The sequence below is a fragment of the Etheostoma spectabile genome, chromosome 13, assembly GCF_008692095.1.
Source record: "Etheostoma spectabile isolate EspeVRDwgs_2016 chromosome 13, UIUC_Espe_1.0, whole genome shotgun sequence".
In the NCBI taxonomy this organism is placed as follows: Eukaryota; Metazoa; Chordata; class Actinopteri; order Perciformes; family Percidae; genus Etheostoma; species Etheostoma spectabile.
Window position 1 is genome coordinate 3,128,593 of NC_045745.1, and position 23,716 is coordinate 3,152,308.

Sequence of the window (23,716 nt, forward strand, 5' to 3'; positions counted from 1 at the left end):
ACCATTTCTAGCCCCTGGGGGACCATAGGCAGGCTGGGGGAATGCATATTAATGTTAAAAACCTCCATAAATTGAAATTTTCCGTCCATGGGACCTTTTTTAATGAATAACTTTTTCGGTTTTTAAGATTATTTTTTGGGCATTTTAGGCCTTTAATTGACAGGGACATGTAAGAGGAGAGGGGGGGGATGACATGCAGCAAAGGGCCGCATGTCGGAGTAAAAACACCGGCCCGCTGCGTTGAGGCTTTAACTTCCACATATGGGCGCCCGCTCTACCAATTGAGCTATCTGGGCGCCCAATTTATTACTTTTTTTAAAATGAACAAATTAAAGTTTAGAATGAATTGCAGGAAACATCGTTTGGTTATATATCACTGTCATGTGACCCAGATACTGTAATAACACAAACACAGCCTACAAAGTAAACTACGCCTTTTTTTTATTTTTATGCTATAACATTTTTTAAAACACCCAAAATTCAATGAAAGTAAACTGATCATTCATTTTACTTTTGACTTCCTTTTATGGAACCATCCATGTTATTTCGGGGGCAATTTGCTTGAAAGAAAACCATATTTCTGATGTAGCAACTTTGAAACCGGGTCAAATTGGACCCGAGGACAACAGTAGTGTTAAGATACTCGGTCTCTTTACCTAATACATCACAGGCAGTTGTGTGTGTATCAGTCTTTACTGTGGATTCCCTTGCTTTAAATAAGGTTTGTATTGGTTGAGGCAGGGCAGATCAGTTCTTTGTAAAATAGGAAAATGTCAGAATACCACATTTTTTAAACTGTAATTCTGTCAAATGAAACCAATTGAAACCGAGGCCGTTGCCAAGGTGAGGACTAGATGTGAGCATATGCACCTATCTGACATTACTGTTACAAGTCTGGACAGCCAGCCACAGCTGAAACAGCAGCCCGCTCTGTGGCGCAGCAGATAAGACTCCAACCGATTTCAGATTCAGCGCGCTGGTGACTTCAGGATTAGCCGTATCTTATCAGACAGGCGGGACAAGTAGTTGTCGCTGCTTACGGCTGATGCAAATCTTGGAGACTGCAGCACATTTGTCTCCCGAGTTAAGCTGTGGCATTGGAGTCTGAGCCGAGGGACGAGTAAATCATGATAGAGGAAGAGGCAGGTCCCAGCAGGGAAGAAGACCGACAGAGAAGCAGAGGGTGGAAGTTCCAGACATTAACATTGGTCTGAGCTTGCCTTTCTCTATTGGACAGATTGTGATGAATTATAATAACAGATGACATTTCAAATCAGCCTCAGATACACTAATGGTAAATGTTAGCATGCTACATGCTAAACTAGCATGGTGAATAGGTTTGGGCGGTAATACCGCGGGGTCTTAAAAATAGCAACGGTATCAGTTTCAATACCGGCATTAAAAAAATGCAAAACATAATACAAGCTAAAAATAAATAGCAAATTTTTATAAATTATCACTTTTATTTTTCAATTTTTTTATTGTTTGTTTATTTGTATTGTTATTTGAAAAACACATACCAGGCTTCACTGCCTACACTCAGGAAAAACTGCTTCCTTTTTATTAGGGGAAGATATAAGCACAGCATGGCCAGCAGCTAAATATGTCTTCTCCTGTCACAATACAAGGCAAAAATAAATGGAGAATTTTATACATTATCATTTTTTTTTTTCTATTTTCTTTACTGTTTCAAAGCACCCTTTGAGGGACATACACATACTTTTTTTAGCATTTACAATGATATAAGTATCCTGTTTACTTATATTATTATATCAGATGTATTTACTCATTGTTGCTGTTTATATGTATGTTTGTTCTTATGCTTTGGCAACACAGATGGATTTTTGTCGTGCCAATAAAGCAACATGAAATTGGAAATTGGGAGAGAGGGAGAATTAGTGTTTGGTATTCAGATTCTGAACGGTGGGGGCACAAGCCAACAGTTTGGTGACGCCGTCTGAGCCTTACGTCATCCTTTTTAATTAGTCACAGTAATATCTTATACTATACTTATACTAATACTGTCTATTGTAAAATAGGGAGGATAGGATAGGTTTGACGTAGGGCTGCACAATTAATCGAATTTTAATCGCGATCACGAGTGGATTCCACGATCAAATTTGCGTGATCAGCGATTATTTTTTAAAGCGTCATTTCATAGAACGCTCCGGGTTTTTTTGCAAAGCCCATCTCCCGCTCCATAAAAGCCGTCTGCTCATGACCAGTCAGAGTAGTTCACTGCACCCGTGCAGCTAAGTTTCTAGATGTAGACAGTCACAGAGGACAGAGTAGCGTGAGGAAAACTCAACAGATAGCAGTCGGTATACGTCAGTCTCAAGGTTTACCAGTTTACCAGTAACGCAACACTTGTCCATTGTTGTTTTTCAGACAACAGCAGGACCAGTGCTAGTCAGCGTCTGTTAGCTGTTAGCTAGTAGCGTCTGTTAGCACTTAGCTCTTCTAGGACGCACCGGTGCTAATGTCCTCGCATCCGCTGCATGCTGTTTATATGGATATGGTTTAATTTTGCGTTACATGACCCATTTCGTCTGTAAAGCCGTGCTGTGTGGATCTTTCTACGCTCTCTCGTCCTACTCTCTCTCCTCTTACTGTCGCGCCCCGCCACACAGCGGCCGCCGGTCCACACTTCTGATGTATGTCTACAGTTTTAATTTTTCATTAACACAGCTGTATATTGTTAAGTATGAGGGGGCAAACCTGTATTTGTACCAGTGTTTCCGCGGGTAACTGTTATCGCGGCCCGTAGGCGGAAGAACACAGAAGAAGTTTTTGAATGCAGCTAACTTCAGTTGGTAGAGTAACAGCGTGGAGACGGAGCTGCTGGACCGTAGCCGGACCATGGCCAGAATATCATAGTTCAAAAAATGCAGCACAGTGAAGATACAGACGTTTAATACACACGACGTGTGTATCCGCGTTCGACCCGTGCTGGACCCGTCATAATGAGTCAGCCGTCTCTCGTGAGTAGCGTCATCACACTCCTCTCGCAGTTATAAATAGCCTATGTGACAATAAAATTTGTTTTGGTTAAAATCAACAAATAATCGTGAGAAAATCGCGATCAAAATTTGATCAAAATAATCGCGATTATCATTTTGGCCATAATCGTGCAGCCCTAGTTTGACGGTATCAATATTTAGATACCGTCCACCTCCAAGGGTCCACAGAGCGGCTAGCGTGGCTGTAGACTGTTAGTCTCGTTCCAAGTTCAATGAGAAGCACATCGCGATGCTAACTCTCTTAGCGATCATGTTTGAATGTGTTCTGCTTTTAAACTCAACGCCGATGATCTTGTCCATCTTTTCTTTTTTTTTAGCCAAACCAGTCTTTCTCCTGGGTGAAGCACGTGGTCTTGCTTGCAAAAGCTGAACTCTTGCTGTTGTTTTGTTACAGTTCTTGTGAGAAAAAAACGGAAGAAGCGTTTCTGTATTGACTTTCTGTTTTTCAGCCGTTGCGTCAGCCGCGTCACGAGTTCTAGTCAGTTGATAGTCTGCCGTCATCTTTCCTCTGCAACAGGATGCTGCCTGTGCATCATTTAAGAATCAGTCCTACCAACCAGGTGGTTAAATTACTTGACTATCTTGAAGATAACATTCTACCTTTTCCATAAACCTTGCTTCTCCATAAAATTATTTTTTGAAAAAAGCCTAAAAACACCCTTCTAATAAAGATAAACCTTGAAGTCTTGGTCATGTCTTATGAGTGGCTTCTTGTTTTGCAGGCAATAATAAAGGACTGTCCGGTTTTTTATTCAAATAAATACACAACAATTAATGCAGCATAATGCCTCTCTATATGAAACAAATGTAAAACTGTGTGCAGGCTGACCATCCTCTTTCTCCTGTTACGCAACCAACCGCTCTCCATTGTTGTCTTGCTGTGTACATGAAACCTCCTGCCCTCTCAAAGCTCTCCTTGTTTGTCGTCATCCTCGGCGGCCACGCACAAAGCCAGACGTGACCTCTGACCCCGGCATGAGATACTGAGGCATTGTGCGCGGCTGAGCGCCCATTGTGATTCCTTTCAGCATGTTCATTAATTATGCATAATGCATATACACTGCCATCCTCAAGCCTTGTCCCCCACATGCTCATTTAGTGTGAAAAAGCATCTTGCTCCGAGCTCCGTGCACAGTCACAGGCCTTCTGAGGTTGCCGTGACATTCCCAAAGGAGATTCCATTCCCCCGTAAACAATCCTGGCATTGACACAGGCTCTGATTAGTGAGTTGCCGGGGTATTCCCACAATGGCTCAGCGGAGGATAATGAGATCGGATCGACAAAATGGGTTCTCATTCAGGACTCTGCTGGCGACACGTTCTGTGAAACTGCTGCTTGGAAGAATTCTGGGAAGCCGTGTAGCTGAAAGTTTGGCTCACTGTCTTGCTAAAAGTGTTAACGTTCAACAGATTGTTCTGACGAGGTGCCGAAAGCGTCCAGGAAGCAGCGCAAGCTGTCGGCTGCTACCTGAGTTCAGAGATTTCTCTGTTATGCTGTTTGTCAGAATTTTAACTCCCTTCTTCCTGGAGTCGCAGGAGTAAGGTGATGTCAAAAAACTGTGGTGCAGCAAGAGTAAGTTTGGCCTCCACTTCCAGTCTTACCCACTTTCTTGTATGTGAACGAACCAGTAAGAACATTAACCCTCCTGTTGTCCTCAGGTCAAATTTGACCCGTGTCTACATTAGAAATTTGGAATTCTTTCATCCAAATTGTCCAAATATGACATGGAGCTATAGCATATAAGCTTCTTGCAAGTTAAACGAAGGATCAATTCACTACTTTATTGAATTTTGGGTGTCAAAAAAGTCCAAAAACCAAGACCAATAAAGAGATAATTTCATATAAATTAGGTTTCTTGACCATGAATTCAAAAAAGAAAATAGTGTAAAACTATTGGTGATATATTGGTGTTCGTTATGTGTACAGTATACCGGTAGTGTTAGGAAAAAGAAGAAGAAGTTGAAAAAAAAGTCAAAGTGATTAAAAAAAGTTAGATTTGACCTGGGAGGACAACACAAGGGTTAATTTTAATGATCCTTGAGGAGAAATTTGGGTCATTGCAGCAAAGAACGGAGCCGGAGGGGAGTTCTAAAGCATATGATTAAAAAGCAAAAGGACATCAATAAATTATAAGATGAAAACCTTAAGGTAAAGCCCTACATTATATTAAGATCATAGACGGAGTTAAAGAAAATTGCATTGGGCAATGACCCGAGAAGAGGAAGCTGAGGATACTTGGTGGTTTCCTCAGGTCATGAACTGCTTATTGCTTTAGTGTCTTATGCATGGGTTGTATATTGTTGTTTTATTGTGTTTCTTCTTCTTTTAAGGAGATGTGTAACCACTACATGAACTTTAAGGTGACCACTCTTTGTAGCCAAGCAAAGAATTAGAATTACACCATCGTCTTGTAAATGTTTCTAAGTGACAGTTTGCTAAAGCCTCTCCCCCAGACAGCGATTGTCCCATCGCGGCTTAGCAACCGGGCACAGCAGGTCTGTCGAGCATTGGATTTCTCGGTGTGCATGTGGCTCTAGTAAGAGAGAGATATAGATAATGAGAAGAGGTCAAATTGTTGCCTTTTTTAAATAGCTTTTCAAAAACTAAAAAATGTACAAGCAAAATGTTCAGGAATGGAATAAACGGTGTGTTTATCTCCTCTAATGGTCAAAGCCAATGAGCCTCCGCTGCTCACTAAATTTTTTGGGTTTTTTTCAAAAAGCCCCATTTAGATAATATTTGATCATATTTCAGGGGGTAAATTTAGTTATGCTGTCCTGCTCTACCATCCCAGACGGTGTTACGTTAGTTTCTGCCGCCCCCTGGAGGAGTTCTAAGTAACGACAATGCCACTGTTGCATCCAAATAACACAAGCCTTCCGTAAATACATACACAGTTGCTAGTAGCCAAGGAGGACACGGAGGATTTAAAAGAAACACGATGGACACTTCAGAAGAGGTCGTTGTCTTCACTCGAGGTTTTGCACGCGAAAGTCGCCGGGCGACAATCTTCTGAACCCAGTCCTACTGAGAAATCCAGAGAGAGTTGTGGGGAGCTGATAGTCTTAATTAGCTTTGTAGCAACTCAGACGTTAACAGACAATAATTATTAGAAAAGAGTTACACACTAAAGCTAGTCCGCCTCTTCAAGTCCTTTTTTGTGTAAGTGAAACATATTGTTTGGATATACAAACAATCCATTAAACATCTATCCTCTGGGCTGCTTCTATATTTATCTATAGTAAGCATCCATACAAGGTGATGTAACATTTCAATACACAGTCATTTTTAATGTTGTAAATGTAGCTTTAGCCTCAGTCTGTTATACAATGAATTATATGGTTTTTGTTTGAAAACGAGTCAAATGGAAACAGCTGAGAGTGTGAAGTTAAAGTTAGTTAGCTGGCTAGCTAAAGCTGGTAGAAGCCTTCTTTGGCTTACTCCTGGTGGAGTTTTGATGCCACAGTTATTGTGTTGTGCTCAGTGTTTCACTTTTGGCTTCAGAGTTCATATTGGGATATCATCAATGCGGTCCGTTCTTATTCGTCCGTTCTCAATCCGGGGATTGGGTCCAGCCAGTGACCTGTGTTGCATCATGTCACACCCCCCTCTCTCCACCCTGAGCTATCTGATAATGGCAGAAAGGCTACAAAAAATGTAGTCTAAAATGCATTTTCAAAGTCATGCCAAGATTTAAGTGATGACATAACATGATCCCCATATCTGTGTCGCGCCCACTGCTACAGCACTAGATGCATTGTTTCCAATAAATGATGCCAGCAGCAGTCTAATCCATAAATCTCTGCCAAGCTCCTAGAAGCTCAATGTCGAGCGCATTCTGGACAGCGGAGGTCAGTCGGTATGTTGTTGTTTGAAAAAGTCAGTCCGTCCATCTGCTCCACACCTTCTTTTAATGAATGCACTCGCTTCATTTAGTCAGTTCTGCTGGACAAATGTTGCACAACTTTTCCATTCAATTTTATTCATAGTATCAAATAATAACAAGTTATCTCTAAACACTTTACAGATTATAGACCACACTCTATAATTTAGAAGGACCCAACAATTCCAGTATTTCCCCCAAGAGCAAACAACTAGTGTGACAGTGGCGAGGAAGAACTCCGGCTCCGACAGACCCCGGCTCTTGGGAGGCGGTGTCTGATGGTGTCGGTTGGGGGTGTGATGCAGTCACAATAAAGATAATAACAGTGACTACAAATGGTAGTAGTAGTAGTTAATCTTGTATCAAGAGCTTGCAAATATTTGCCATCACATTGGTCTTTTTTGTTTTTTTTCTCACAGAATACATTTTAAGTAAGTTTATTCCTATTCTGCGTACTCCGCGTCTTGTCCTGTCTGCTACATTCTCTATCCAGCGCCACCCGTCATCTTAATCCAATGGAGTATTCTATATGCGGGAAGTGAGAACACATCTGAAACAGACAACTCCGTCCTATGTTGGGAGCTGATTCCTGAGTCCAGAGTTCATATGTGAAGACGACTTAAGATAGAGGTGCGCGAAATAGCTCCTGGGTTAAACTTTAAACCCTACGTGTTTGGAATAGTCCTTTACCGGGTAGCATGGTCACAAGAGGGGGGGGGGGGGGGGGGGGGGGGGGGGGGGGGGGGGGAGATTTGTCCTGCATTGGAGTGAGTTGAAAAGCCCTTTGTTCTGTTTCTTTCACAAAGGCTATTGCCATTAAATCCAAAGTTAGTTCTTTTTTCTTAAGAATGAGTTTGAGGCCTACTTCTTTTTTTATATACAGTTTTCAGTGGATACTAAATAGGTCGCCATTACTTTCCTCCCAGTGTCCTTGTCACGTCGTGTGTATATGATTACATACAGTATATGCAAACACATAAAACCAGAGACGATATATAGCTGTATAGATATAGAGCTCTTCTTGTTTGGTTCATACTGTAGCCTGATTTTTCTCTTTCCGGTCCTCCAGGACGCTCCAAAGCCCCGGGGCTCCAGACACCAAAGGCCCAGTGATGCAAAACCTCCCCTAAAGCAGAGTTGTTTAGTGGGTCACTCTTGTGCGTTCACGGAGACCGTCCATTGGACACCCGCTTCCCAACACCCCTCCAATTCCCCCTTCCCCATTTCGCTAATTAGGTTGACGGGTGTCATGTTGTCTGGGTGCATTAAGGTCAAACAGGATGCCTGTCAATACCTTATTTGTACAAGCAAGGGATCTTCATGTATCAGCCTGTTGGTATCAGCTCTCCATAGTGAAAGTCTAGCTTACGTCTTTTTTCCCTAATAATAAATACTGAGCAGAGACGAGAAGAAAACTCCACCCATTCTCAGGTCATAACAGCAGCAGCAAGTATCTTGAGTTGTATTACTTCAAGGTCTGAGAAAACACTATTTAATGTATGTTTAAGGTTATAAAATGGCTTTAGCATTACAGCAGGACACACATTTTACTGCAAAGTATTAGTCATTTAATATTACAGCTGCTTTAGCTGTATAAAGACATTGAGTTTAAATAGTAACAGAAAATCCACTTTGTGTGTGGGTGTGTGTGTGTGTGTGTGTGTGCCTTATTTTTAGTTGAAAAAAGTATTTAGGAAAATGGCGGATAATCCTACAGATATTCCGTTTTTTACGTTGCAATGTCTGTTGTTGCTATTTAGAAAGCGGCGAGCCTGAGTGAGGCTCAAAGGAACAGCAGAAAAACGGTGGATAACACTTTTCCTTAAGTTCCCATATTATTTAAAAGCAATTATTGTGAAGCAGCAAAATTGGCATCCCGGCAATCACCAGTAGACGTTCTTATTTTTAGGTTCATAAAATGTATGTCACACACATAACGCCACGGTACACAGAAAAGCTGCGTCCTTCTGCACAGAGACAAAGACTGCAGGCAGGGTTTTTATCATTGATTGATGGGAGTAACAACTGAAATGTACACACGCACTCGCGCGTACACACACATCCAGCCTATAGGCAAACAGAAATTAGGTTGGGTTTAGGAAAAAACGTACTTAGAGCTGTCCACTTGTGATCTAATCACTCATATCGGAATTTAAAACGAGGTGAAGACAGCCTGAGTGAGACACTGGGCCGGCCTGCACAATACCAGGACCCTAAATCTAAAGCATCTGATCTTATCTTAAAGGGAACTCAGCCACCGTTCATTTTGTAATTTGTCTTCCTGGTGGTTTCTGTGAGAAGGGCCTGTTGCATGTGCTGCTGCATCTGCTGAAGCCTCACTAAGCTAGCAGTTCAAACAAGTCTGGCTCTGAGCTGTCTGTTATTTTCTGAAACAGACAGTTGGCGAACCACACCCTCTTTAGGCGGCAGGTGGCCAGGTGGACGGCAATGTGGAACTAGGCCCGGTCTCAACGTCTCTCCTAACTTTCTTTAAAAACAATCCCTTTCTGTGTATAACTGAGACTTAAACCGTGAATACATTTTACAAGACACTTTCCAAAAGTGTGTGTTGTTATCCCATTCCTTGTGTCTCGCCCTTCTAGATGATGGCAGGCCTTTAAGTGTGGCCTTTTGTACATACAAATTCCTGCACAGCATACTATTCCCTTCAGTGTCCCATTGTCAAGACACATAGGCTCTGTTATTTCTTTTAATAACCATGAAAAGGCTTGCTAACCAAGGTACATTGTAGAGCCCGCGCGATAAAGGATTTTTAAGGCTGATACAAATATCTACTAGACCGTGCAGCTTTGGTGGAACAGCAGTTGATTTTATTGCAACAACAGAGTAATAGTCGGAGCTATTCACTTGCTTATCGCATGGCAGACAGCATTAAACTGTCTGGTCTGTGAAGCACATTGTATTCCTCTCCCATTCTTTTTGTCTTCCCCATTGGAAGAACTGTGAGTCATCTATTGTACCATAGGCCTCAAACTCAGACAATTCTTTTTTAAAGGGGTGCTGCAACTGGTTTTGGCCATTTCTTTGCTGTTTTCTCGCAGGTTTTTCTATAGAGTCCCCCCGTATTGGTTTCTCTATAGAGTCCCTCTGTATTGGTTTCTCTATAGAGCTCCCCCTACAGCTTCGGAATACATATTTGGCAGCTCCCATGTTTACTTGTATCTGACCCCTCCCTTGATCAGTCCGCTGTTTTCTCTTTCTCTGTTCCTCCGACAAGGCTTTCCTAATTTTCTGCTGCTTTTTTTTCCGGCTCAGCTACGACAATAGCGTAAAAAAAACCTCCATCGCTACCTTGTTAACCGAGCCCTGAATGGGCGTAAGTGTTGTATGAAGTAATTTGTTACGTCGCGAGACCTGATATCACGTGACATTACGTGACACTGCGGCCGGCGGCCCAAAGTTGCAAGGGTGTTTTTTTTTTCCACTCGCAAGTGCTAGGGGGGGAGCGAGGCGACCACCATTCAACCTGAAAAAAGTCATATAACCATTCCAGTGACTCTGAAGCTGCTCGGTCAAGGTACATTACTCTAAAAACAACTGCATAATTCCCCTTTTAATGATTTTTCTAGACAATGTGTAATAAATAGTCTGATTTAGTTGTCTTTTCTTGGTGTTCATGCTGAGACTTGTTCAATTGACGTCTGTTTCTGCATGCTTCTTCACTTTGTAATAGATTAATCCAGTCGTGAGCCAAAGGCCTTTTTCCTTGCCCGGGAGGGATTGTCCTCACCATTACAGGACTATTACAGTCCCCAGTATTTGCTTTTTTTATTAAGAAGGCACAAGATTGTATATTGTCACACATTACCCTTAAAGAAAAGTAAAACCGATGTTTTATTGGAGTTTAATGGCTTTGGATTGGTAAATAAGTTTAAACAGCTACTGCCCTATTCCTGAAGTTGTAGTTAACAAAATACATTGCATCTCTTGCCAAGAAACAAGTCTGTAAATGAATCTTTTTTGTCGACACTTGTACCATTTAGATTCAAATCATTTTGGATTCCAAGCATGTCTGAATGTGCTTGCCCTTGAGTATTACCGAGCTACTGAAAGAAAAGCTGTACTTTTCTTCACTGAGAATGCAAGGCTTGATAAAGAGATAGTTATTTGCAAAGCAAGTTGGAAATTTAGCCAGCGCAATTTATGGACAACAGGCAGAAAATTGTGCCAGATATTTACAGCTCACTCTACATCTGAATAGGGAAAATTGTGCTCACTGTTATGGAGAGACTTTCCAATCATTATTGACAATATGGATGAATGGGTGCTCCAAAGGTATTGTGTTGTCAGCCACAGACTGAGTACTCTTTAGTGCACGACAACACTTCACCATATCAGCATTTGTAAGCAGTGCATGTTGTTATAAAAATAACCTTTAGTCCAGTCAACATAAAAAAGACAAAGGACAATCTGTGTTGTGAATAAGAATCTAACTGGACTCAAGGCCTTGTTGTTGGCCCTGAACACATTGCTGAATGATGATAAAGATGAGCTTACATACTTTAGTCACTACTTAAAGCTACATTTAGGGATCTTTGGCCACAAACGCCGCAACAGAGCCACAGTTAGTCGAGGAATGGATTTGTTTAAGCCCTGGTTTTGTCCACCAACTCTAGTTGACGTCAAGATAACAGAGTTGCTGCCCACGTCTCTGAGATGCAGAAATTCAAGTACTGTAGGTCTGGTGTTTCCCTTTCTGCCGGATGGAGGAAAAAGTGAAAATTTTTTGATTGATTGTGTTTGGGATTAAGTATGGCGAAGTCCTCTTCCTGCAGAGATAGCTGCTTAGCTACATTTAATAAAAAAGAAATCACAGAAAATGGCCACAAAAATGAATTTGTACTATCAGTTTAACAGTCAAAAACAATGATCCCCGGACAGCTGCAGACATTTATTGGTCTTGTTCCTGGACAGTGGTAGCAAGTGTCCACAACAGTGCACGAAATATTGTGGCTGCACAACCGGGAAAAGTCAGCTGTTCGCAAGCTGAGCGCGGAAAGTACGCCTGAGCATCCTGGAAGCGTGAACTCGGACTTCGTTGCCCGCTTGGCAGTTAGCGGGTTACTGAACGGTTACCGAGGGTCAGGTATCGGTCAATTAGCATCCCTAATGAGAGCTGTTGGGACCTAACCATATGGATGACAAACCAACACAATAAGCACAATTGGGCTGTGAGCTGAACAGTGCTGCATACTGAGGCTGAATTGCCCAGTGCCCACCCTTTCACATCACATGGAGTCATTTCAGAGTTCAATCAATGACTCAATGGTAATAGAAAAGGGAGCTTTAATGACAGGCTGACACATTAAAAAGAAAACCAGCTTATGTTTCACACCCAAACCCTAAGGTGTAGAGTTGTTAAGTTGTTTATGAAGGACCTGATACCCAACACCGTCCCTTGGCAGATACACTTGGTATTCATCTTACGAAGGTGAATTGGATTTACAAGGTCACTGTCCTGACATCCAGTCTCCGGAGGCTGGAGACAGTAGAGGTATCAGATGACAAGCAACAGAAGGCAGAACACGGTTTAAAAGGGAAGCTGTGTCGCACTGTTGTCTTGAGTTAGTCCTGGGACAGCTAACCGCCGACTGGCTGACTCCAGTGGAGTGGGGTGGAAATCAACGTGAGACCGTGGTCTAATGACCAGATCTAGATTGCCTTTTTACAATCATCCATGACATTACAATCTGTATTCTAGGTAATGTCTAACAGTATCTGCGGTACAGTATTTTAAAACCTTACACAGGACGTGGCGCGATCTGCAGGAAAACAGCAAAAGGCGCTAATGTCACTCAAGGGTGCTGAGCAGACTGCATCATCATGGCCTAATTCCTGTAAAGCTCCAAATTACCCCATGAATATGCACTGACAGAATTAGGGTCAGGGCCTGTCAGTCAGGTCAATGTCATACTGGCTTGGATAGCATACAGAACAACAGGATAAAACCTTCAGGACATAACTTTTCATCACATTTCTGCATCTTACCATGTGTACATGATTAGGATGACTAACCACCAGTTCTTACATCGCCACAAGATCAAGTGTCAGTACCATAGTCCCATAATCGTCAATGAAAACATAATCTAAAGTGTCACAAGTTTGACAAAATAACCTTGATGACGTGGTTGGAGGACTGTGGATCAGGGTTGTCTTAACTTGGACATGAAATGTCTCAACAGAAAAGCCTGAATACAAACTGCAGGTGTGAAGTTGGAATTAAGAGAAGACAGGTGGTCTCTAATCAAAGACACTATGGAATTGCATTATGGGAAATGTAGGATCTACCCAGACTTAAAGTCAGAATATGTCAGCCTCTGTTGCTTTGGATTTTGACCTTTTAAAAAAAGAATATAATAAAACTGTAGGGACATAGACTCATTTATGGTAATTCTTCTTCCTTTTGGGCCCCACAATTTTTTAATCACTGTTAAAATAGCCATTATTGAAGGAACAAAGAAAAATATCAATATAACAGCTGATTTCAAAGTTTTGAACAGTTATTGTATATTGGCAAGACTTCAGAAAGCCACTATAATACCTACTGTTTCTACACAACATTAAGTCCCTCTTCTATTTGGTGTGATGAGACATATGTTATACCTGACCTTCTGCCAGCATATTTCACACTGGTCTCTCTTAGAATTGCTGCGTGTCTAAAATAGAAAGTCACAACTCCTGCAGTCTCACACTTTAGTGTGCTGGTCTTTTGAATAAGAAGAGGTTACACTTATCATTTGTGTGTATGCAAATGTGGGGAGCTCTATATCTTTTTAAAATACCTTTTTGTCTTTCTCAGAAGGTCATAGTGGTGGTTGCTTAGCACTTTGAAAAATTACTTATGTAGAAAAAATGTAGAAAGAACTATTAATGAAGGCTGTTCTTCATGCCGACCAACGAGGCAATTTATTAGAATTTATCCGTTTTTTTCCAAGCTAACAGATGCCCCAAAACTGCACAAAATCACATATGTTATTACGAGTCACTGAGTTAATCAAGTTTTAGTTTGTCACTGTGAGGGATGCTGTCTGAAAAACAATTATTTTAACGATTGGAGATGAAGAAAACAATAGAAAATGGAAAATGGCTTGGCCGATTGCCTAATTATGGAACGTTGTGATGGGGGGATAATGTTTTTTACACATTAGATTAGTTATTTTTCCTCATCAGATTCCAAGCTAGCTGAGCAATACTAGACGGTGGAGTTAAAACACTGCTGAGCACTGATTGGTCAGAGAGAATCATCACCAGCGCAACACAGGACACTACACATACATGATGCCACACAAAATAACCACCTCTGATAATGGATATTGATATTCTCTTAACACAGTGTTTCATGGCAGCAACTAGCCTACCTTCTTTATTTTACCACCAGTGAGACTGGCTAGTGTTGATATATGGTGTGTATGGTAAAATGATATGGCTTGAATATCAAAGGAAATGTATAACTTCCCAGGTGTGTTCCAGAAAGGATTAGCTGTGGAGAAGAAGCTTTGGTCTCTCCGGTCCAGCTGGTTACATTCGGATAAAGCCTTTGTTTTCACCAGAGAAAACGGTTTAACAGCTGTGGAAGGGGAAGCAGCACGTACCACCTACCAGGTTTTATACCCACAGTTCAACTTTGACCTCAGCGAAGGCTGACCTGTGTGTGGCGTGTCCGATGGCACGCAGGAGGTAGACTTCTTGGTTTCAGATTTAACTGCACAGACGAATGGAAACCCGGAGTTGTATAACGACTTGTGTAATTGACTTTAGTGGCAGTAAAAGTCACAAGTAAATATGCAACAGGATGTGGAGACGAGGCTATGATTTTTATTGTCTGTATGTACATATAGACACATTTAGACAAGTTAGAAATGAGGTGGAAGGCAAAAAAATCAAAGGAGGATAAGACAGATGTCAATCAAACACATTTTGTACACAGCTCTACTCTAATAGGGCCAAATAAGTGAAACCACCTCTGTGGGTGTGCAGAGCCTGTAAATGAAACATGGACCCCCATTTACAATCCATTTTACTTGTCTTGGGCAAATCGGTTAAATCTTATCTGATTTGCCCATAGATGCAAAGTGGAGAAGCTTTAAGATGGATTGAAGTCCCTAGATTGGGCCCAAGTCGATGTGGTTTTGAACAGACTGTCCACCTGTAGCCCCAATGTGTCTAAACGGCGTACATACACCCCATCAGACATGTACCAACTCACGCTGCATAGTAAAAGCTGTATGTTAGCACAGTCACAGCTTTAGTGCTCCAACATGACGCATTCAGGAACATCAATTGAACCCAACACACTAGTGCGAAAGTGAAAATAGGTTTGGAGTTGCGGTTATGCCTCTAACACAAGTACATGCAAGGTGTTATGCAGATTCAAACGATTTGTGGAATAGACACTTCCAGGGTTTATTTCACAAATCTGTGTCTTGTGATAATGGGTGCCAATGGGTTACCTTAAAATGAATCTGTCCCCCTGTGACATCTACAGTGACAAGTAGAAAGCTTTGTGGGTGAGGGAGGGGTATGAGTGAGAGGGTGAGGACGATACAACTTTGTCTTGTAGTAACGTGTAACGTTTGTAACGATTGTTGTAACTGTTAGCTCAACTAGAATGGCTGGAACTAAACTGCTAAAGTCCACGACTTCTGCCTCTGGGGTTTTTGTTGGCTACCAAACGGCTTCAGGTGCATTACCACCCCCCTCTTACTCTCGCGTCGCCAGACCTATCTACACACCTAGTTTTAACGCTGTTCCAGCGCTGGAGAAAGGCCTCTCTGAACCCATCAAAAATCAATCAATCAATTTATTATTTGTCACTTGAAATTATTAAATAGTTCCAGCTTCAGTGAAATGTAATTTACCCGTTCCTTAAATTTAACTGCATTGCATCCCTGATTCCGCCCTTAAGGAGAAAACAAACACTCTAAGTGGTTTGTATTTCTTTAAACCAATCACAATAGTTTTGGGCCCAGGACATATTGACAGTGCCCTTGCAAAATACCTGTGGGAGGGAAGCAGAGGGGGAGTAGGATCGCGTCTGAAAAAAGTGGCTAATGGCAGGTTTTACACAATCTACATCCTGTGAGCCAGACCACCACCCTCTGAACTGGGGTAGTAGTAGTACTAGTCTGGATCAGTGACTGTACATTTCCAGGACAATTGCCTCACATCATTGTCGCTGGATGTCCCACTGGATGTCCCACTGGATGTCCCTCACCTTCCCCTCTAAGTGTGTAGTCATTCTCAAACTCTGTTTGATTCGGGAACAACAGAAAACTTCAAGCTAGCAAGCTGCAGCCTGAAAATGGAAGGTTTTGAAGAAAATTTGGATTACGTAACAAGACAGGCCGGCTTGGTTCTTTCTGGGAATGATTGTAAAGACTTACAAAGAACACGTTTATGACATTTCCTCTCTAACTGGGACGTTTTGGGACCGATTGATGGGATTGATGTGGAAGAAGTACACACGAAGATACACCGGTCAGAGATAATGACGTTTAACCATGTGCCCAGCTAAATTAAATGGCTCCCGTTATACTGTGTGGACCATTAACTTAATTTAATATTGTTTAGGCAGGGGGCAAAACAAGTTCCTTCCTGAGACTATTTAGCAGAGCCGCCGTTGTTTGTGTCCGCAGCTTAGTGCCGCCCAAGGTGATTGTGATCGGTTTAATGAAATCTCCTATCATGGAATATATGTGTAGTGGAGGAAGACCATACTCCCAAGAGCTGTGGAGATAGGTCTGGCAATGACTAGAGTTGTACCGACCCTAATTTCCATGTAGCATGGAAAAAACCCGGCACAGATGTGATCAGGCTAGTGGCTAATGTGTCCAAGGGTCTTTTTTGTGAATGTACCAAAGTCAAACTTTTGTTTAAAAGCATATTTAGGACGGAACCGGCTCTACACAGGAACTCATCATTGAGAACACTGTTTGTGTAAATAGTTTACCAAAAAGAAAGGTTTTAACAACTTCAAAAAACAAATTTAAAGGCCATTTGACTGAAAACAAGAATACGGTAAATCTTAAAAGTGACGCTTCCGTCCTAAATATGCTTTCAAACGAAGGTTTGACTCGGCTACATTCACAAAAAGATGTGGCTTTTTATCTGGATGAGCCTGGTGAAATGAAGTGTACATGGGGGCACACTGGAGATGGCAGCAGCCTTCAGATGATTGATTGAGCTACTTTGTATGATGTTAATGTCATTAGTAAATCTATGCAAATAAATGGTCTGAGATTAATGGACTAGAGCAAGCACCTGGCGCAAACTATGCATTTGATCATTTTGTAGTGTGAAAAGCTGGTCAGTGATGCACTTTTGCTGACAGAGACTAACGCTGGCAAGTCATCCTTGTCTTATTTATCAGAGCAGGAGGGAAGGTAATGAAGACGAGACATGCAAGGAAGCATCCAATCAATGAGTCATGGACTTGCTTGTCTTCTTTCTGTTGCATACGCTGTCAAAGATAATTGACAGGAGAGCAATGCCACACTAGAGAATAATGTATTGATGTATGTAGCTATAGCATATAAATCACTGCAGTATAAGATGTTAAACAGGGATTATTAATAGACCATATGGACACGGTAAACAAACATATACAGGCCACCTTTAGACTTTCAACGATCGCGGCCCGCCACGTAAGACATACATGAAATAATTAGGCATAAGACACATAAAGGCTTTTGATCTACTTTTATCACATTACATGACCACCTCCATGTTTCATGTTCTCCAACTTTAAACATGACTGAGCCTCTGACATGGAAGATCACTGGTGACTCAGCACATTTAAGGCTTAAGCATGGAAAACACAAGAAAAACATCAGTAGACTAAACATTTCATTAAAACAAATACTGTATGTGTCAAAATCTAACAAACTCAGATTTAGATGGATATTTTTTCATGCAATTGCATGCAATTTCAATCAATTGCCAGGACATATATATATATATATATATATATTTACACACACACACACACACACACACACACACACACACACACACACACACACACACACACACACACACACACACACATTGTATATACTAGGGGTGGGAATCTCTGGGCACCTTATGATTTAATTCTGATTCAGAATCCAATGATTCAATTCTAAACCGATTATTTATGTATCTATTTTTTAATATATATATTGTGTGTGTGTGTGTGTGTGTGTGTGTGTTTGTAGTTCTGCTGAACGCACCGGTATTTTCAGCACAGCCTTCCAGGAGATTTATGTCGTCGGACCCTGGGTAAATTACTTATTTCCTAGCGTTTGTCACAGTGAGTCAGCATGCCGTACCTCCTCTTTCTCCACAGTTGTAGTGACACGCCTCAGCAAACCACTTCTCACACAGGCAGAGTGATTCCCTGGCAAGCCATTGCACAAATGCACTGCAGAGGCCATAAAGAAAGCAAATCTAAAGCCCCAGCCTCAATTAAGTTAGCACTCTTCTCTCGCTGTCTTATCTGCTTTATTTCTGGAGTGCCAAGTGATTAGCATACAGCTGCTGCCAAGTCAACATTGCAATTAAAATAATAGTTTCCAGTAAAGCAGAGTGGATGTCGGATGATAAGTCTGTCTGAATACAGTCATTCAAACTGCAGATACAAAAACAGCTCTGGTGTTTTTGCTATTCTACTTGATTAGGCTTACAACTATTAACTGCCATTCTAAAGAACTGAATTATTTGTTAACTGTTATTTGTAGACTTTGCTTTGCAGGTGCGGACATATTTACTGTGTTAACACACTTTTTAATAGAGCTCTAAATTAACTCTGTGCTGTGTTGACTATTACGATTTAACTCGAGCTTTCACCCCTTAGAAGGGTTTCCGTCTCTTTACATGAGCCAGTCATGGTTCCCATTTAACGTATTTGACTGCACACCTGATGGTCAGACAGGGACGACTTCACTGTGTATGGATCTGTGTGTGGGGGGGGATGCATTTAAATGATCCCTCAAGAGGATTGGCCAGAGTGTCCCAAAAGTGGAATAGCGCTGAGAAAATCCTCTCAGCTCTACTAATGGACATTCTGGCTCTTTCACTGGCTTTTATTCACAATCAGTGCGTGTACATTCACAGCCGGAACCGGGGTAGGGTTAAGTCACTTCTCCCTGTATACATGAACGTCTCCGATATAGAAGGTGGCTCCCTTCCAACGCACAAGGCTCCCCCCGCCGTTTGACCTATGTCAAAATTACGCATACCAATCATCTCACTAAAATTAACATTAGCCAGGTGCCGTGGCGGGGCCCCCTCCATTTTTGTTCATCGTTGACAGCCCCGGAGATGGACCGTCGGTTTAGCCATCTCCCGATGTCTGTTGGGACCACAGGCTCTTTGCTGGTGACGGCCCGCTGCTTCGGGTAACGCTGTTTTGTTGTATGGTGTCATAGCAACAACTACGACTCCAGTGTTTCCCACAGATAAAAAAAAAAGCAATTTGTGGTGCGGGGGGGACGTCATATGCTCATTTGCATAAAGCTTAGTGGTTGTGTCTGCAAGGTAGATAGAAATATAGATCTTTAGCCAAAAAATCACAAATTCAATACAGGGAGGGGCTACTCCTCTGCTCCTCACAGAACCGATTCAGTGAGAGGTGACTGTTTCGGCGTCCACAGGAGAGAAATACCTTGCGTGCTCGCTGGACAATACTGCCGATCGATGCGGCATAGTATTGCGATATGTCGGAGTACTATATCGATACACGGACACCAAGTAACGTCTTATATGCGTTGGTCTGTTTGTCTGCTTGACAATTTTGCATTAATTTAATTAAAGTCAGGCGAACAGGTAGAACAATGTTTTGTTGGGGGGGTCTTTTAGGCCAGTGATTCCCAAAGTGGGGGTCGGGACCCACAGGGGGGTCGCGAGCCAGAGAGGGGGGGGTTGCAAGTTGATTTCCAGAAATAAAACAGAAATTTAAAAACGATTAGAAATAGCATATGTTAGCCATGATTTAACACAAGATAAAACTTGTGACTAAATTTAAAATAAAACCAAGCAAATAAATAAAAAGGGAACAGCTCTTTTGATTTTCACGCCTATAGTGCCTATACTGGCAATGTTTATATACATTTATAGTGGGGGGGGTCGCAAGTCACTTGCACCGTTACTTTGGGGGTCGCGGGCTGAAAGATTTGGGAACCCCTGTTTTAGGCCTTTGTTTTGATAGGACAGTTGACTACATGAAGGGGAGAGAGGAGGAGGGACATGCGGCAAAGGGCCGCAGGGCGGAGTCGAACCCGCAGCCGCTGCGTCCAAGAGAGAACCTCTATATGGGCACGTGCTCAACCAGGACACAATTTGAAGTTGGGAAAAAAGGTAATGAATAGTGATTATATTGTAAAATATATAAAGCAAAATGTTTGGATCGCAATAATATTGTGTCTTGACACAAGTATCAACCCTTCTGGTGATTCCCACCCGCACTGCTTCACTGTGCGACTTTGTGTGCGTGTGGGGAATTGAAGCTTTGGAAGCCGACATAGGAGTGTACGAGGCAAGAGTGATACAAAATACTGACCAGTAACCCAGATCATGGCAATTGAGTTATTGTGATTAGATGAAAATGTAATAAAACCCCTGTTCTCATACTGCTATAGTTTCATCATTAGGTACATATGAATGCATGTGCGGTCATTTTAGCCTCTACAGTCTGCTGATTTTTCCACTTAGTAATTTAGATCCACATCTCACCTTCTGTTGCGTTATCTTCTCTTATAATTCACTAAGCGTGGTCCCCCCCCCATAGTGAGCTGCTGTGAGTTGGTACCTTATCAGATTTTCTCCTGCTTATTATCAGGATCAAGTTTTATTACCCAGGGCTTTCAAATCAGCTTCAAGGCCATTCATTTCTCTACTTGGATACATTTGAGGAAAAAAAAAAAGGGACTCTTATCTTACTTTTCATTATTGTCTCTCACACTGTCTTGTATTCACTCGGGCCAAGATAATCAATTAAAATTTCAATAAAGGGATATGGTGTGTTTTGAGGCTTCCGCTGCACAGCTTGTGAGCGTGAGGGATAACTGATTTTTACCGGCAGACAAATCCTATTTGGATGGACTCATCCCAGCCATTCACACGTAGGTGTCATGTGTGTCTCAAAGTAATCTCACTCAGATGAGGTCAGCCTCATTGGGAGCAAAACATCTCCAGTCTGCTAACATAAATGGCTTTTCATCTGTTTATGACAACCAAGCAGACATTATTCACAGGTTGAAGGAATTCCCCCCAGTTTGCCCCATTGGTGTTTTGATAGACCAAAATATGCTTTTACAGTGGGGCCACGTATGCCAAAGCAATATATTTCACTGGATAGTGAGTGTGAATATCTTTCCCATGAAATTGGATGAATAATTTCCCCTTGTGGGACTAACAAAGGATACATTATTATTATGTTCTGCTGACCTATTGATGTATTTTAGTAGCTTGCTTTCTGCATCCTATTGGACTGTGCAAAATGTATCAATAGTCGAAGCCCAATGAATTGAGGCTCCATCTTTTACGCCAGTGCTGACATGTTCATGGCAGAGTGGGTTTGCTCCATCTTTCGCTGGCAGCCTCACATATTATGCTGCCTGTGAGATTAGCTTTCCTGATGCTAACCCTAATGTAGTCTAGTTCATCAAATCCTCTGCTTCATCTCCTGAGACCCAACCACATGGCAGTGTATTAAACAGGCTTCATATGATTAACGGGGCGTTTAAACCCAACACAAGCATGGCATTGTACAGAGGAGGACCATTGTTTTCAAAGCCACTTCCAAGATGGGCGTTTCCCTAACATCTACACAATTTGCTTTGCACCCGTTTCTATGCACGTTGTTAACTAAATTCTGCTCTCTACCTCATGCACACTATCTGCTCTGTTTTTTTCTTTTGTAAACGTTGGGTAACAACACGACAATGACCGGTAGAAGGAACGCGGTGAAGCATCCACTTTCAGCTAAGGATCCTGTCTTAACCCTCCTGTTGTCCTCGGGTCAAATCTGACCCTTTTAAAAAATGTCTTGGATTCCTCACAATCCTCTTTGCAAATATAATTTATCACTTTCATTCCTGACAAAACTCATCTGTATGTTTCTCTGATCTTAACTATTAGTCAAAATTATTCATAATTTCTGCTTTTTCAACTCGAATATTAGGTATAATTCTATATAAATGAGGGTTATTGACCATGAATTCCCAAAAAAATTGTGTAAAACTAGTGGTAATAAGTCTGAAAAAGGGACAAAAATGTCAAATGTTTGTCAGTTTTTGCCCCGGGAGGACAACACAAGGGTTACCTTTAAATCTCAAGTACCCAGAAATGTCTTAAATTATTTATTTACACACTTTCTCAACTAATATGCCATAGATGTTGCATTTGACTATAAATAAAAAATGTTGACTGGTAAAGGGTGGGAAATCCTGATATGAAAGATGACTATTTGCTGCCTCCTTGATGATTCAGATCATCTCTGAGAAGTTGAGTCTCATTTTATCGGCCGGATCACCGTGTCACCGTTCACACAGCAGTGCAGGATAGCAGCAGGACAGGCTGTAAACGATTACAAACCAAGTCTCGACTGAAATACATCTGTGTGCTCTCACCTCCGGCGCTGAGTGTTAGTGAAGTTGACTGAACGGCTTGTGAACCAGATGCTCGCCTGCCGAACAGTGGGACTCCTCAGCTGACGGAGCTGTCAGAAGCCAGGCAGGAGAGGGGATGAGCAAAGGCATTACAATGTGAGTCTTAAGGGTAAAACACGAAAGTCAAAGATTGAGCCTCAACTGGCGACTCACAGTTTGTGGACGCTTGAAAGTGTTTTTTTATTGTGTAAGTCAGGCGGTAACGCTCAGATTATGAGAGGAAAGAAGCAAAAACAGAGCCGCTTGATATTATCATGTAGTAGAGGCCGACACGATTTTTAAGACAGTACCGACACAGATATTGGTTATTTAAAATCGATATCGGCCAATATATATATATATATATATATATATATATTATATATATATAATATATATTATATAATAATATATATATATATTATATTTTTTTTTTTAATCCAGAAACACGTAACAAAACAAAAATATTTCCCTAATAATAATAATAATAATAATAATAATACATTTTATTTAACAGGCCTTTCTAACACTCCAGGACGCTTTACAGGAATAAAAGACAAGCCAGGGAACATAAAAGGTAAGTAGTAATAACAAAACAGATAAAACAAAAAACAAAACAAACAAACAAAAATAAAACAGGAACAGTGTATTTACAGATAAGCCACGACATAGGAAACGAGGGTTGTTCAGGCTAGTTCTTCTGAACAGAGGGAGAGAGTTGATGTTGCGGAGGTCGTGTGGAGTGAGTTCCAGAGCTGGGGAGTCTGAGCAGTCTGAGGCTCTGCTCCCCACGTGGATGAGTCGAGCATGGGGGACAGTGAGGTGGATAGAGGAGGAAGATCTCGGAGGGAGCGGGGAGACGGCGATGTGTAGGAGTTCTGATAGATGAGGGGCAAGGTTATGGATGGCTTTGAAAGTATGGAGAAGGATTTTAAATTGTATTCTGAATTGAACCGGAGCCAATGGAGCTGCTGAAGAACCGGGTTATATGATGAAATGGGGGTTCTGGTGATAGACACGAGCTGCTGATTTTCTGAAGAAAGTTAAGTTTATGGAGGGACTAATATTAGTTATTTGTTATTTATGAGTTGTCACTAAAATAATATGATAATTAGTTTTATTGTTACAACAGAACATCAAAATATGTTAAAGTTCTGATAAATAAA